Below are 15,701 nucleotides of genomic sequence, written 5' to 3' on the forward strand. Positions count from 1 at the left end.
AATGGACCCCATTAAAAAAAAAGGGTTTTTAACTGGATCTTGTCTCTGTTCCTCAGGTAGGTCTGTAAATGTTAGCGCCATGAAGGTGGCAAAACTTTCAATTTCACTCTCTGCTTCTGTCCATTTAAGGTAAGAGTGAAATCCTTAAGAAGTATGGTTTTAGTGAATTTAACCCAGGTATCTGTGGGACAGCAGATACAAAAGCTATGACTTAGCGAGTAATTGCACCATTTGGAAATACCACAGGTGTGTAATTTACATGTTCTACATTAGAAGTTGATTTGACATTTAGGCTTACTATACTGTTATACCACATGTGATGATGCATTTGTTTTATTACCAAGATTGCTTCCTGGAGGGTAAATCACTTATAAAGTTAAAAAATGCAGAATTACATGAGTTGTCTTTGGCTAACTTTCATCTGAGCTTTAGTAAGCTTGGTAATTAACAGAAAATGTTTTCTCCTTCTTACATACAGTAATAAAAGCTGAATCTTTCCCCTGTTGTCAACTCTTGCACAGTTTCCTTTTGCAACTTAAGCTGATGTGTGTATGTGTGTTTTAACACACGTGTGGTCTGTTAGCAATTTCTGTGGTCTGTTAACAAGTCCTAACTTGACAAGATTAATTAATTACCTCAAGGCTGGTATTTCACTTTGATTTTTTAAAGCATCACATACCTTTCTATGCCAGACAGCTCCACTCAGGTGAATTTTCACAGACAGAATAGGCTATTATGAATTAAAAAAAAAAAAAAAGAGCTGGAAAATTGTGCTGGTATGTAAAAAAAAATGGGCTTGGCCTTTAGTGGTAACTCTGAGCCAGATGCTGTACCCTAGGGAGAATGCTGAAAGACTGTGAAACACAGACGCTCTCCAAATCATAACAGAGGAACATAATTCTGAAATTGGCCTTCTTAAACAGGTTACCATAGAACCATAGAATCATTAAGGTTGGAAAAGACCTCTAAGATCATCGTGTCCAACCGTCAACCCAACACACCATGCCCACTACACCATGTCCCTAAGGGCCTCATCCACACGTCTTTTAAATACTTCCAGGGATGGTGACTCCACCACTTCCCTGGGCAGCCTGTTCCAAGGCCTGATCACTCTTTCAGGAAAGAAATTTCTCCTAATGTCCAATCTAAACCTCCCCTGGTGCAACTTGAGGCCATTTCCTCTCATCCTATCGCTAGTTACTTGGCAGAAGAGACCAACACCCACCTCGCTACAACCTCCTTTCAGGTAGTTGTAGAGCGCGATAAGGTCTCCCCTCAGCCTCCTCTTCTCCAGGCTAAACAACCCCAGTTCCCTCAGCCGCTCCTCATAAGACTTGTGCTCCAGGCCCTTCACCACCTTCGTTGCCCTCCTCTGGACACACTCCAGCACCTCCATGTCCTTCTTGTAGTGAGGGGCCCAAAACTGAACACAGGATTCGAGGTGCGGCCTCACTAGTGCCGAGTACAGGGGCATGATCACCTCCCTACTCCTGCTGGCCACACTATTTCTAATACAGGCCAGGATGCCATTGGCCTTCTTGGCCACCTGAGCACACTGCCAGCTCATGTTCAGCTGGCTGTCAATCAGCACCCCCAGGTCCTTTTCCTCCAGGCAGCTTTCCAGCCACTCTTCCCCAAGTCTGTAGCGTTGCATGGGGTTGTTGTGGCAGAAGTGCAGGACCCGGCACGTGGCCTTGTTGAACCTCATACAGTTGGCCTCAGCCCATCGATCCAGCCTGTCCAGGTCCCTCTGCAGAGCCTTCCTACCCTCCAGCAGATCAACACTCCCACCCAACTTGGTGTCGTCTGCAAACTTACTGAGGGAGCACTCGATCCCCTCATCCAGATCGTTGATAAAGGTATTGAACAGGACTGGCCCCAGTACTGAGCCCTGGGGAACACCGCTCGTGACCGGCCGCCAACTGGATTTAACTCCGTTCACCACAACGCTCTGGGCTCGGCCGTCCAGCCAGTTTTTTACCCAGCAAAGAGTGCACCTGTCTAGGCCGTGAGCCACCAGTTTCTCTAGGAGAATGCCGTGGGAGACAGTGTCAAAGGCTTTACTGAAGTCCAGGTAGACCACATCCACAGCCTTTCCCTCATCCACTAGGCAGGTCCCCTGCTCATAGGAGATCAGGTTGGTCAAGCAGGATCTGCCTTCCATGAACTCGTGCTGGCTGGGCCTGATCCCCTGGTTGTCCCGGACACTGCTCGTGAGCACCCTCAAGACGAACCGCTCCATGATCTTCCCCGGCACCGAGGTCAGGCTGGCAGGCCTGTAGTTCCCCGGATCCTCCTTCTTTGCTTACATAACCAAAGCATCCTAGCACTGCATATTGTCAACACCAGCAGCAGAAAAGAAAGGTATCATTTTCTTTACCAAAGGAGTTCATGATAAGTTAACTGCTCCTAGGTTAATAGTGAATGCATATGCTTAAATTACTCCAGAAAATAACATTCAGTCTTTAAAACACACTAGTGACAAAAGTGAAACAATATTAATTAATATTCACTATTCTATCTATTTTATTCTAACTGCATGCTTGTGTTTTCATAAAGTGGTCTTTCACAAACAAATGTCAGTAAGAAATTAAGAACTCAAAAATGGGAAAGAGTATAAAATACAGCACAATTTAACTTGGCATACCTACAATTTTCATTTAGAAGTCTTGGAAGGTTTTGAGTTCTTACTTTATACACTCCTACTGAAGTCAACAGACCTATAGCCACTTAGCAAGTGTTCAGCAGCTCTACCTTCTTGTAGATGGACATCACATTGACGAGCCTCCAGTCGTCCGGGACCTCCCCACTTAACCAGGACTGCTGGTAAATGATGGAGAGCGGCTTCGCAAGCTCCTCCGCCAGCTCCCTCAGTACCCTCGGGTGGATCCCATCCGGCCCCATAGACTTGTGAACGTCCAGGTGGCGTAACAGGTTATTAACTTCTTCCTCTTGAATTATGGGGGTTTATCCTGCTCGTCGTCCTTGTCTTCCTGCTCAGGGGGCTGAGTACCCTGAGGATAACCGCTCTGACTACTAAAGACTGAGGCAAAGAAGGCATTGAGTACCTCAGCCTTATCCTCATCCTTGGTGGCAATGTTCCCCCCGCATCCAATAGAGGATGGAGATTCTCCTTGGCTCTCCTTTTGTCATTAATATACTTGTAAAAGCATTTTTTGTTGATTCTCACGAAGTGGCCAGGTTGAGTTCTAGCTGGGCTTTTGCCTTTCTAATTTCCTCTCTGCACGACCTAACGAGATCCCTGTACTCTTCTTGAGTTGCCTGCCCCTGCTTCCACAAGTGATAAACTCTCCTTTTTTTCCTGAGTCCCAGCCAGAGCTCCCTGTTCAGCCAGGCCGGTCGTCTTCCCCACCCGTTCTTCTTGCAGCACATGGGGACAGCCTGCTCCTGCGCCTTTAAGACTTTCTTCTTGAAGAACGTCCAGCCTTCCTGGACCCCTTTGCCCTTCAGGACTGTGTCCCAAGGGGCCCTCTCGACCAGTGTCCTGAGCAGGCCAAAGTCTGCCCTCCGGAAGTCCATGGTAGCAGTTTTGCTGGCCCCCCTCCTTACTTCACCAAGTATCGAGAATTCTACCATTTCATGGTCGCTAAGCCCAAGCCGGCCTCCAACCACCACATCTCCTACCAGTCCTTCTCTGTTTGTGAACAGCAGGTCAAGCGAGGCACCTCCTCTAGTGGGCTCGCTTACCAGCTGCGTCAGGAAGTTATCCTCCACACACTCCAGGAACCTCCTCGACTGTTTCCTCTCTGCCGTGTGGTATTTCCAGCAGACGTCCGGAAAGTTGAAGTCCCCCACGAGAACAAGGGCTAGCAACTGGGAGACTTCTGCCAGCCTCTTGTGGAATATTTCGTCTGCCTCCTCATCCTGGCTAGGTGGTCTATAACAGACAAGGATATCTGCCTTGTTGGCCTTCCCCCTCATCCTTACCCACAAGCACTCGACCTCATCATCACTACCATTGAGCTCTAGACAGTCGAAGCACTCCCTAACATACAGGGCTACCCCACCGCCTCTCCTTCCTCGCCTGTCCCTTCTGAAGAGCTTATAGCTGTCCATTGCAGCACTCCAATCGTGAGACTCATCCCACCATGTTTCAGAAAACCTGAAAGAAGAAGCTCCCTGCAGTGGACATTAAAGGAACTGTGTGTTGATGCTGTCATCTGAAACAAATTCATGGTTTTTTACCAGATGACTCATAGAATCTGCGATTTTCCACAAAACATGGCATTGAACCATTTGCCATTATCAGTGAAATATTAGAAACATTTACACTATACTTAAGAAAAAATTGTTTTAGATTTTAAATAGATACTTGTTCTTTTTGCAATCTCCTTTATGCGATACTGATGCTTCTGAATAACAGTTTAAGCAGCTACCAAGGAGTTTAAATAATAAAATACGGATTCTGTCATATTATTCTGAAAAATCAGTTTCCTCATCCTTACACAAAGAAAAAACAGCAAAGCGATGGAAGGTAAATGATTTTCCTAACTCTTTTTTATTTCAAATTTTATGATATGGATAGAATTTTTAGGTTCAAATTCATTTTATACTGCTGTTACCCACATACAGCTGCTGGGTACATAAGCATAAGTATGAATCTTTGTCCATTTATTCCATTCACGTAAATAGTCAGCAAAAGGCCTTGGGCAAAATAAGAGAGCCAGCTCAGAGTTGCATGCAAGTACTGCTATATCAGGCTAGCAACAAATGAGTGCCACTGGGGAATAAAGAGAAACCAGCAGAGTAACTCCAGGAAGGACTTTGAGGTGCACTTCTTTCTTGACTATTTCACATCCATCCCTCAAAGCTGAAAACTGGTGGAATCCAGTTTCCCTTTGAAAACACAGAGAATATATGTGAAGGATTTTTTTGTTGTTTTTCTTTTTCTTTTTTTTCTTTTTTTCTTTTTTTACTTTCTAGTACTACTACCTTTGCAAGTCTCTAAGGGCATGCAGCTTTCCTACAACATACTTGACAGGACAAATCAGGATCTGATGTATTAGGAATGATAAATTGAGGCTGAATTGGAACAAAAAAAGGAAAGAAAAGGCCAGATTGAAAGACAACCAAAGTCCATGGAGAAACTCTCAACTGACTCAGCAGGATCTGGATCAGCTCTTTACAGTGGCCCAAGAACTTAAAAGAAAGTGGGAAGGAAATGTTGAAAGGGAACTGACAAATAAGGTGAGAGTAGAATAGAAAAGAGAAGAGTGAAAATTAATGATAGATCAAAAAATTAATAATAATAAACAGAGAAACATCCTGTGAGAAGAAATCAAGTTGCACTGCATGTCTGGCAAAAACACAAAAGTGTTAAATCAATAACATCTTTGTATAACTGTACTTTTCAGAGATCTTTTCAGTAGATGCGTGAAAGACTATACATTCACTCTCCTTTAAAGGAAATCAGCTGGGACACCAAAAAAGATGTTTTGGGGAACCAAAAAAAAAAATTGAGGGTGCTGTCATCTGGTAGAATAACAGCTGATCAGAAAAAGATTGCAAACAGCATGAGGAGTTGGCACTCGTTTACGGACAAGGGCAACTCTTAAAGTTAAAGTTGCAGGATGATAATATTACCCTTGTCAGAAGACATATCTTTATCCCACAAAGTGAATTGAATTTCAAAGATTTCACATCCCTTTTTTCAATAAGTATTAACAGATGCCTACAAGAAATTATAATCACTTTGACTTTCCTTCATTGTTCTAAAATCATGTTCAAAAAGCATGTTTTTAATCTATGTAAAAACATATGGCTTGTTAGTACACACAAGATTTAGAGGTCTTTTTAGCTTGGTTAACATTACTGTGAATCTCTGCACAGAACAAATTTCACAATTGATGAATAGTGAATTGGTGAATGTGTTTGAGACCCCAAAATACATTAAGGGGTTATAAATTATTAGAACTCTGGATTCAGGTTAACCCCTATAACTGTTACCAACAATGGAGTTAATGTTGCTGAATTAGTACTTCTACTTGTAGTGCTAAGAAATGCTAGAAATGTTGGAAAGGGAGTGGATTTGAGGCCATGTTTATCCTACAGCTCTCATTAGTACATCTATGATGGTGAAGACTGAAACAGGGGTCAAGACTGAAACAGGGGTCAAGACAGAAACAAGGGTCAAGACACCCTGAAAAGGGGTGACAAGTGGCCAATATATTTGTGCTGTAAAAACATCCATCAGGAGATAAAGTTACACTGGAAAACTTCATTTATCACAAATTTTTTTTTTCACTTACGGGAAATGGATCAAACCCCACAGTTTTCCCATGTCAATTTCAGTATTACATGAGAGCACCAATAGCAATAGGATAGGAATGACCTTACATTCATGGGTGAAATGTATCCCTTTTGCAGAGGATAACTGAAAGAGCTATGTGCCATTCAAATGTTCAAAATAGACAATAATGAATGCATTTCATTCTATTAGCATAACTGTGATGGTTCACTAACTTTTCATGTTAAATCCCTTTTTTTGTTTTACTGGGAAAGAGCCTGTTTGTTGTTGACAGTCTTACTCCTTTGTAGCTGTTGGAATAAAAGAATGTACCAATACAGGGATAAAGAGGTACAGAATTTAAGGTTATTATACACATATTGTGTTTAGAGCAACAATTCATCATTTAATGAAATGTTTTTTGAAACATCTAAGTACTACAAATGTATGGCTTATTGATCATAAAATTGATAAATGTGTTAATATTTTGTAGGAGAAAGCCAATGTATCTTGCAAATGACAACAGGACAGGCTGTCAGCTGCAGCTTTCATAGTTGCAAGAGAACATTGGTTTTGCCTTTGGACCCTGCTGTTTGAAAGATTAAACGTTTTACAGGCATACACCGTATTTCCTTTCAGAATGTGCTCTCCCTGAAGACAATATTCCTCCAGTGTGTTCTGGATGAAGCTCACAATACATATTTGCTTGCTGTTGCCATGTGTTGAATGTTTGTGGAAAATCATAGCTCAAATATTTGTGAAGATACCAAGTAAAAACCACTGAAGGGAATCCAAGAGATTTCAATCAGAATAAACAAAAAGCATGAGGATGATTAAAGTACACCTAACAATTGATTTATCAATCAGAATGTAGAGACACAGGAAATAACATAAATCATTTATCATCCTATTATTATAGTAAGCACACAACGGGCAACAGAAACTCCACAGAAGACAGGAATCAAGATCCCTGCCTGAGAAAGCTTATAATATAAATTTTAGACGAGGTATTGTAAGTGATGATGAATAATTTGGAGGGGTTGAGCAAGGGTTACATTTGCTTGATCACATGCTCATCTTATTTAGACATTGTAAGATTGTGAACATTGTTTTTATAATATATAAGATACGAGCGACATAGAGAAACTAATACCTATTCTTAGCTTCTCTATTGTGAAACATGATGAATAAGTTAATTTTCCATGGACTCAAATAAAAAGAGCAGAGCAGCAACTTAGTGGACACAAATGGAAACTGGTGAAAGCATTTTCCCTTTGAAACAAAGCAGACTATGAAGAATATACTGCACTTGAACAAAAAGCACTCATAAAAGTGACTAAGCAACATTTTACTCCCTTTGGATTTTTTTTTTTTTTTTTTTTTTAATGTGAGACTCCTGGTGAGGGGAAACTTCTAGCGCAGCTGAAATCAATGACAAAATTCCCACTGTTTTCCATAGGGCCATGCATAACCAGTGTGACCTTATTTTACTTACAAAAATATTGTTTGAAAACAGCATTAATGAGACAGAAATCTGACTAGAAGGGCATTATGCGTACATGAAACTCTGACATACAACAAGATTTTTTTTTTTCAAAATCTTTCACAGACATTTCCTTCTTTAACTGCCCCAGGGTTGCCCTTGGCTCCCAATTCCTCGACCCCGTTGTGGAGCAGCTAGCTCTCGCTGCTCCTTGGCACTCCTCCTGAAAGGGGCGCATAAAATACTGCAGACAGAGCCAGACAGAGGAGCGCAACAGAAAGCAAAGAGACAATAGTCAAGGAAAAAAAATTAAAATCACATTGAGAGTTAGTAAGTATCAGAACAGATTGCTCAGAGCTTCTCCATCTATGGCAGTACTCAAAACTTGACAAACTTTCTCTAATATTGAAAATAGTCATGCTTTGAACAGGACATTGGACTAGATGACCTTCAGAGGTCCTTTACAAACTATTTTTTTTCTGTTTCTATGATCATTAAATGGATTAGATATTCCTGACCAGAGAGGTTTAAATAAGATATGCACCAAGCCTTTAGCCTAGCAATGGTTCATAGGATGAGTGTTAATATGTAATAAGCTAAGCAAAAGATAAATTAACAGTTTGAGTAATGAAGTCCAAAGAAAAATAAATTGTATTGTTCCATTCATGGCAAAGTTAAATTTAGTTTAGTAACTGGATCAGATACCCCCAAATATTCTTCATAAATATAAATCTGACTTCTAAATATATCACCTAATCTCCGCTATACATGATTAACTATGTTATGATGTTTTCTTGGCTTCATGAATTCGGTTACTAGCAGAAAATATTAAGCCCATTTTATTTCTAGAAATTTTCTTTATCTTAATATTAGTCCCTAGAATACTTCTTGCACTGAGTTTGGTCAACAAATCACATAAGATCCATACAAAATAAAAATAAAAATAAAAAAAAAATTAAAAAAAGATTCATTTAATTTTAAAAGGAGTTTTGTATCAAGGGTTTATAAAGAAATCACCTTAAACTTTCTTATTAGTGGAGTCAAGGAGTTTGTGTGCTTGTGAATAAATATCAGTGTAAAACTTGTACAACTTGTCCTAGTATTTAAGGCCATGAAAACTGCCACGTAGAAATAAGAACCACCAAGAGGCTGCCGACACACCATTTGCCCTGATAAAGCCCATTAAATCTATCCAGAAAGATCAACAGTATAATTTAAGATGACTTATTTTCTTCTCTATACAAGTAAGAGGTACAAAGTGTACCTCCAAAGTATTACAAACATTTAATTATTATATCTGACCCTGAGAAACTAGGAAGAAAAAACTAAATTTCCATTTTCAGATTTTTAATATACTTTTGATGTTGAATTCCCGAGGCTGGAAAATGATTGCAAATTATTAGAGATGATAGTGTCCAACACGATACTCTGAATTTTAGAGAAGTGTTACAAAGTCTAATTCCATTTTCAGAGCTAATTTTTCCTAAAAGATATAACTTCTAAAGTTTAAATAGAGGTTTTTGATTTATGATACTGAGAATTTTATAGGGATTGAAATCTGGACCAAAAAAAATGATTTCCAGAAATCTTCTTTGAAAAAATATATCAAAACAATTTTATAGTTCCACAAAGTTCATTTTAGATTTCATGTTAACCAGGTAAAAATGTTATTTTTTTTGCTTAATGAAAGAAAAAAGTCAAGCCAACTGGCCAAAAAGGCAGTTACAGACAGGGACTAAAATTTTGAATTAGCAAGAACCTACTAGGTGACACTCATTTGAAGTAGTATCAAGTTACAGATGACGTAGTTGCACTTTACAGCACTGTCAGACACACTTAATCTGGTCCACCACCTAGCACCATGCAGAGACATTAGCTCCGTTACCTGCTGCAGCGCTGAGATGATCCTGCTTTATTAGCCCTGTTGTTTTAATTTAATTGCTTCCAAGATCTCAGCTGGTGTTTCCATGTGATAATGTTCTGCTCTACATTGCTGCACCAGGAAGCTCAGACGTATCTGAGTGTTACATTGCTCACTTTAAAGATAACCTTTGAATACTATTGCTCTCTCAGAATTAAGGAAACACAGTTGACTTTATCCCTACTACTTTGCCCAAGCAGAAATTTGTCAGATTCTAAAAAAATTAGCAATAGAAATTGTGATTTTAAAAGAAATACCATAGCTTTGTCAATGATAATGTTGATTATATATATTTCATATAGACATATATATATAAAATCATTGGAATCTGTCATTTCACTCATGTTTTCCTCTTCTGATGAGAGTGCTATAGCCTTCAGACTAAAGACTATCTGGATGATGACTGTGTTTGACATTTTATTCCTGCACACTTTCACTTCTTGAAGGTTTCCAGCAACCTGTTGGAAACAAGGAGCTGTGGAACTGACCTGTCTGACGGTTTGGAAGATGCTAAAGCCAGTATGCTGATCTTAGACACCATAACAAAGTTACCTTTTTCTGATCCCAAAGCAAGAAGGGATGTAAGGAGCTGATCCCTACTATCATCAAACAGTAGAAGTTCAAGAGACCTAGCTTGCCACAAACACACTTCTCATCACTTACTCTTTACAGCCCATTCTGCTCAGCCTTACGAGTGTGTTGCATCATCTCCTATACAAACATTTTTTTTACCTCAATGTAAAAGGTACATGAGCATCTAATCCAGCAGTGAACATCTGCAGGCAGATAGCTAGTTTCTTCAGCATTATAGTACTGTCACAAGACACTAAGTCTAATTTCTATGTTTAGAAAATGTAAATCAAGGTCAGAATGCAAACCATGTAAGAGTAGGTTTAGGGCAGCTTGTCAAAATGCACAGCTAGGAAATAATCTGTAGAAATTGTACTTTAACAAGGAAAAATGAATAATAGCTCATCTTTAAATGCAAAATATGAACTGTAAAAGCATAATCGGTTGGCAGCTACAGATGTCCTTCAATCAACCTTTTGTATCCAGTTGACCTCTGAATCAAGATTTGTCAACTCACTAGAGGAAGAAGGTCTTCCTCAGCAAATGAGTGTACCCTTTCATTCTCATCCTGCCCTTGAAGAAAGGAGAAAGACACTTATCTCACTGAGGTGAGAAAAAGAAAACAGATGTGTAAATAGCTCCATATCTTACAGGAGAAACTATGTGGAATATTATGGAAGTGCTGCCATCACGTTCTTCCTCTTACTTTATTGTGTGGTATATTTGAAGGTGAAATTTCTGAATGCAAGGACATGTTTCAAGGCCCTGCAATGATTTGAAAAAGTAAACTTTAAAATAGTTTTAAAAAAAATTTAATGTAGAAATAGTCTATAAATTGAATCAAGAGATTATATAGGTCTGTGCAAGATATTCCTTTTGATTTCAATAGTCTTTGCATTTGATACAGTGAAAGAAATTTAGGCTCCAAATAAAATTTGTATTCAAAGTTGAAAACTTCAACAGGAAACATATTTCCACATTTCATCCTTATATTTCTTTCCTATAATCAATCATTTCAACACTTCAAGTTTGCATATACAAACCTAATACGAAACTTAACAAATTAAGAAATGCCAGATTACATGTTATAGTCACAGCAAATGAATGACAACACAATTTCTTTCTTTGTGTGACAGACCCAGACAAATGATTCCAATATTTTTAATATTCAGTTTACTTCCTTTAGTTAAAGAAAAAAAAAAAAACGGTCTGAGGAGACATGTGGGTAAGATTTCTAAACCACATTTTTGTGCTGCTGCTTTGTTCAAGGAGAGGAGAGGAGAGGAAGCTCTCTCAAACCAATTTATGTGAGCAAAGGAATAATGAAAATGCTAGTAAATTATATAATGGCTTCAGGCTTGAAAAATGCAACAGCGCTCTTGTTTCATAATGGAACTTCTGAAGCCAGTTTTATGCAACATTCACATTTTATTCAACTCTACATCAAGTAGAATTCCTGTATTTAATCACTGAAGATAGCAAAGGTAACATTGGAATACTGTCTTGATTTTTACTTTTTTTCTTTTTGCTATAGTGAAGTCATAAGGACAATGATGCATACCATATCAAAATTTTACCCTTAAGAAAGCAATTTTCAACCAACATTTCTGTAGAAGACAGCAAATGTTACCCATTTAAAACTAAGTGTCAAATGTAAAGTAGGAGGGAAAGAAAGCCTCAGTATTAAAACCAGTTGATTTTCTTGGCATAATTCTGCTTTTTGCAATATACAGAGTTGAAAAGATTGAAGGATTTTTTAATGTGGTTTGTTTTTTAGGACAGAGAGAAATAAATTTCAGCTATGCAAAAGATCCTATCCTGACATTGACAGTCAATTTATTATTACTTACATATGAAGTAAACATATTAATGGCCCTTCAACAACCAGTATGTTACTATACTAATATGATTCCACTATTTGTGACTCCTGGAATAAGAAGGGACTTTGAACAGATACTTCTGTCAGGGAGACCAGAGCTCAGGTACATGCTATCCTCATGCATCCTTGAAAGAATTTAGATTGTTCTGTATTAGCTGACAGGTAATGTAGGTTGAAGCCATGGTCCTGCTTCTTCCTTGCATGCTCTGAAGTTCCATGAAAAATCAAAGGAGTGAGGATGGATCAGCACAATATATTCAAAGATTCACAATTATTTGTTGCCTTTGTTTTATAAAAATACATTAACAAGTAATATTTTAATGTATGTTCTATTGCCACATTATGTTATACAATCCGTTAGATCAAATTCCAGAGAAATTAGGGAGAAGAACACAGTCATTAGGAGCAAAAGTTTGAAGAGGTACCAGGAAGCTAACCTGACTGAAAGACTTCCTGCATTTCCAATGTCTTTGTCAACAGGTAATGTCATAAATAGTCTAGTTTTACAAACATCTAGTTTCTAGTTTTCCAGTGTAATAGCTCAGCACACAGAACATTCAGGAGAGGAAGAGGAAAGAGCAAAAAAAGAGCATCACTCATAAGAAGAAGGAGGAGGATCTTGTGATTTATTACCAGGCAAGCACCATATCCAAATAAAGCAAATTGCCAGTGTGATAAGACTTAGGCCACTGGGAAAACAAAGTTTGAAGAAAATCTTGCAAAAGCACAGAACTGAGTCTGTATACATAAGTAACTCTGCACGATAACAAAGACAAAAATATAGGAAAATAAGGAGGCAGAAGGAAGGGTTGAGATGTGCCAGTAATAATTTAGAGAGTGCAGAAGCAACTGCAAAAGTTGTTTGATTAATGTTGTGACTGTTGAAGGCTTCTTTTTCTTTTTTTCTTTTATTTTCTTTTTTTTCTTTTCTTTTCTTTTTTCTCTTTTCTTTTCTTTTCTTTTCTTTTCTTTTCTTTTCTTTTCTTTTCTTTTCTTTTCTTTTCTTTTCTTTTCATTTAGTTTCTTTTCATTTCATTTCTTTCTGAAAAATAAGAAGGAAAAGAAAGGAGAGAGTACAGCCGTTAAAAAGCTGAGGATGTACATTGACATATAACATTATCATGTACCTTATTAAACATTCTGTAATTAGAAACAGAATAGTTTAGGGGACAAAAAATTTAGTCTCTGGAAGCAAGAGTGTTGAGTGATAGCAATAAAATTGAGGACAGACTATTTGAAAGACCTAGACTAGGACATGTAAGTGCAGCTATTGACAAAAAGAACAGAGCAGTAGAGCAATGACAGCCAGCGATAGAGATTACAGGCTCAAGCTAAAGGAGCCAAGGAAGCAGACAGATCAGCTGTGAAAATGGTGTTGCAAAGGTCACAGTTCAGTGTGTTCTGTGGAAAGTGACAGGAAAAGCAATGGCATAGCGGGCATGGGAACCAGAATAATTTTATTTCACCACATAATAGGTGGAAAAACAAAAAGGGGGAAAAAAAGGAAAAGTAAATTGAAGGAATACGGAGAATTCCAGTAAAGGTAAATATATCATTTATATATTAGCAAATCCAAAAAAACTTAATACATATGGGTCACCACTGCTTACTGGAGAGAGTCCAGCACAGGGCCACAAAGATATTTAAGGAACCGGAACAACTTTCACGTGAGGAAAGGCTGAAAGAGCTGGGTCTGTTCAGCCTGGTGAAGGGAAGGCACAGGGGCATCTTATCAGTGTGTTGAAATACCTGATGGAAGGAAATTAAGAAGAGGGAGCCAGACTCTTCTCAGCAGTTGCCCACTGACAGGACAATAATCAATGGTCACACATTAAAACACACGGAATTCTATCTGAACACAAGAAAACCCTGGAACGGGTTTTCCAGAGAGGCTGTGGAGCCTTTTTGAATATCTCTAATGAGATATTCAAACTGCAACTGCACACAGTCAGGCAACCTGCTCTAGCTGATGGGACTAGATGATATCAGGAGGTCCCTTCCAACCTAAATGATTCTGTGATTTTGTGAAGCAGTCAGTCAACTGTGTGATCAGGTCAATTGCTGGTCTGATTTCAACTGAATTATGCCATCACCATCAATGGGATGTATCCAGTCATCAGAGCTGTAGCTTTGCAGAAGGAGGAAACATTCCAGAACACTGCAGAAATGGTTCTTAAGGAGGTGTTGAAATAAAAGTGAGAAGAAGTGATTTCATCCAAATCAAATATCTCCTGATAACAAATGAACTCTGGCCAGAACTAGAGGAAAGCGAGTATCACTGAAGAGCCCTCTCTGCCTCAGTGCATACCATCTACACCTATGTCACTCATAGTGGATGCTTGTCTAACCTGCTACAACAGAGGGTGTTCTGCAGTATCTCAGGCACTATTTTATTAAAAAATTCCCAGGCCAGGACACTGGCAACTGATCTTACTTCCTGTAGCACCTTTAATTTAAAAAGTTAGTATTTTGCCTTCAAGTTTAATGTCTACTATAGGCTTTGGGGAGTTGATTAATGATCTGCAATATAGGGGACAAGTAGACATGCTTCGTGGATAGAATTAGACACAGGGCTTGATTCTGTCACTTATATTCAGATATCTAGTGCCATTTGAGACAGCTCAGACATTTGCCTGCTACTTCAAAAAAGCGTTGGTATCCTATAGATCTTGTGTCATACTATCAAACCCCATTATTATGGGCCTGTTTTAGTACATGACTGTAATTACAAAGCTCCTGTAACTGGACTAAGTAGGTAGATAAACCCTTCCTTATTTTCTTTAGAGAAAGGTGTCGTGGTTTAACCTGGCAGGCAGCCAAATACCACAAAGCCGCTCACTCACTCCCCCCCGCCCTCCGCAGTGGGACGGGGAGAGATTCGGAAGGGTAAGAGTGAGAAAAACTCATGAGTTGCGATAAAGACAGCTTAATAGAACAGAAAAGGGAAAATAATAATGATAATGATAGAATATACAAAATGAGTAATGCACAATAGAATTGCTCACCACCCGTGCTGACTGATAACCAAGTAGCGATCGCTACTTCCTGGAACATGCTTACCATTCATATACTGAGCATGACGTCACATGGTATCGAATACCCCGTTGGCCAGCTGGGTTAGCTGTCCTGACTGTGCTCCCTCCCAATGCTTGGGGTTTTCTGGGGTTTTTTTTTGGTTTTTTTTTTTGGTGTTTTTTTTTAAGCTGAATGTCCTTGACCAGTAGACTACTTAGCAACAACTGAAAACATCAGTGTGTTATCAACATTCTTCTCATACTAAATCCAAAACACAGCACTAGGAAGAAATTTAACTCTATCCCAGCTGAAACTAGGACAAAAGGTAAAAGAAAACACCAAGCAAAACACTAGCCCAAGAACGAAACATCTTTTGTTGAAATGGAACAACAGATATAGTCAATTAACATGTATTAGCACCTTTTCTTTTTTTTTCCTTTCCCTTCCTTTCCCTTCCTTTTCCTTTCCTTTCCTTTCCTTTCCTTTCCTTTCCTTTCCTTTCCTTGCCTTGCCTTGCCTTGCCTTGCCTTGCCTTGCCTTGCCTTGCCTTGCCTTGCCTTGCCTTTCCCTTCCTTTCCTTTCCTTT

This window comes from Calonectris borealis, chromosome 2 (genome assembly GCF_964195595.1).
Source record: "Calonectris borealis chromosome 2, bCalBor7.hap1.2, whole genome shotgun sequence".
In the NCBI taxonomy this organism is placed as follows: domain Eukaryota; kingdom Metazoa; phylum Chordata; class Aves; order Procellariiformes; family Procellariidae; genus Calonectris; species Calonectris borealis.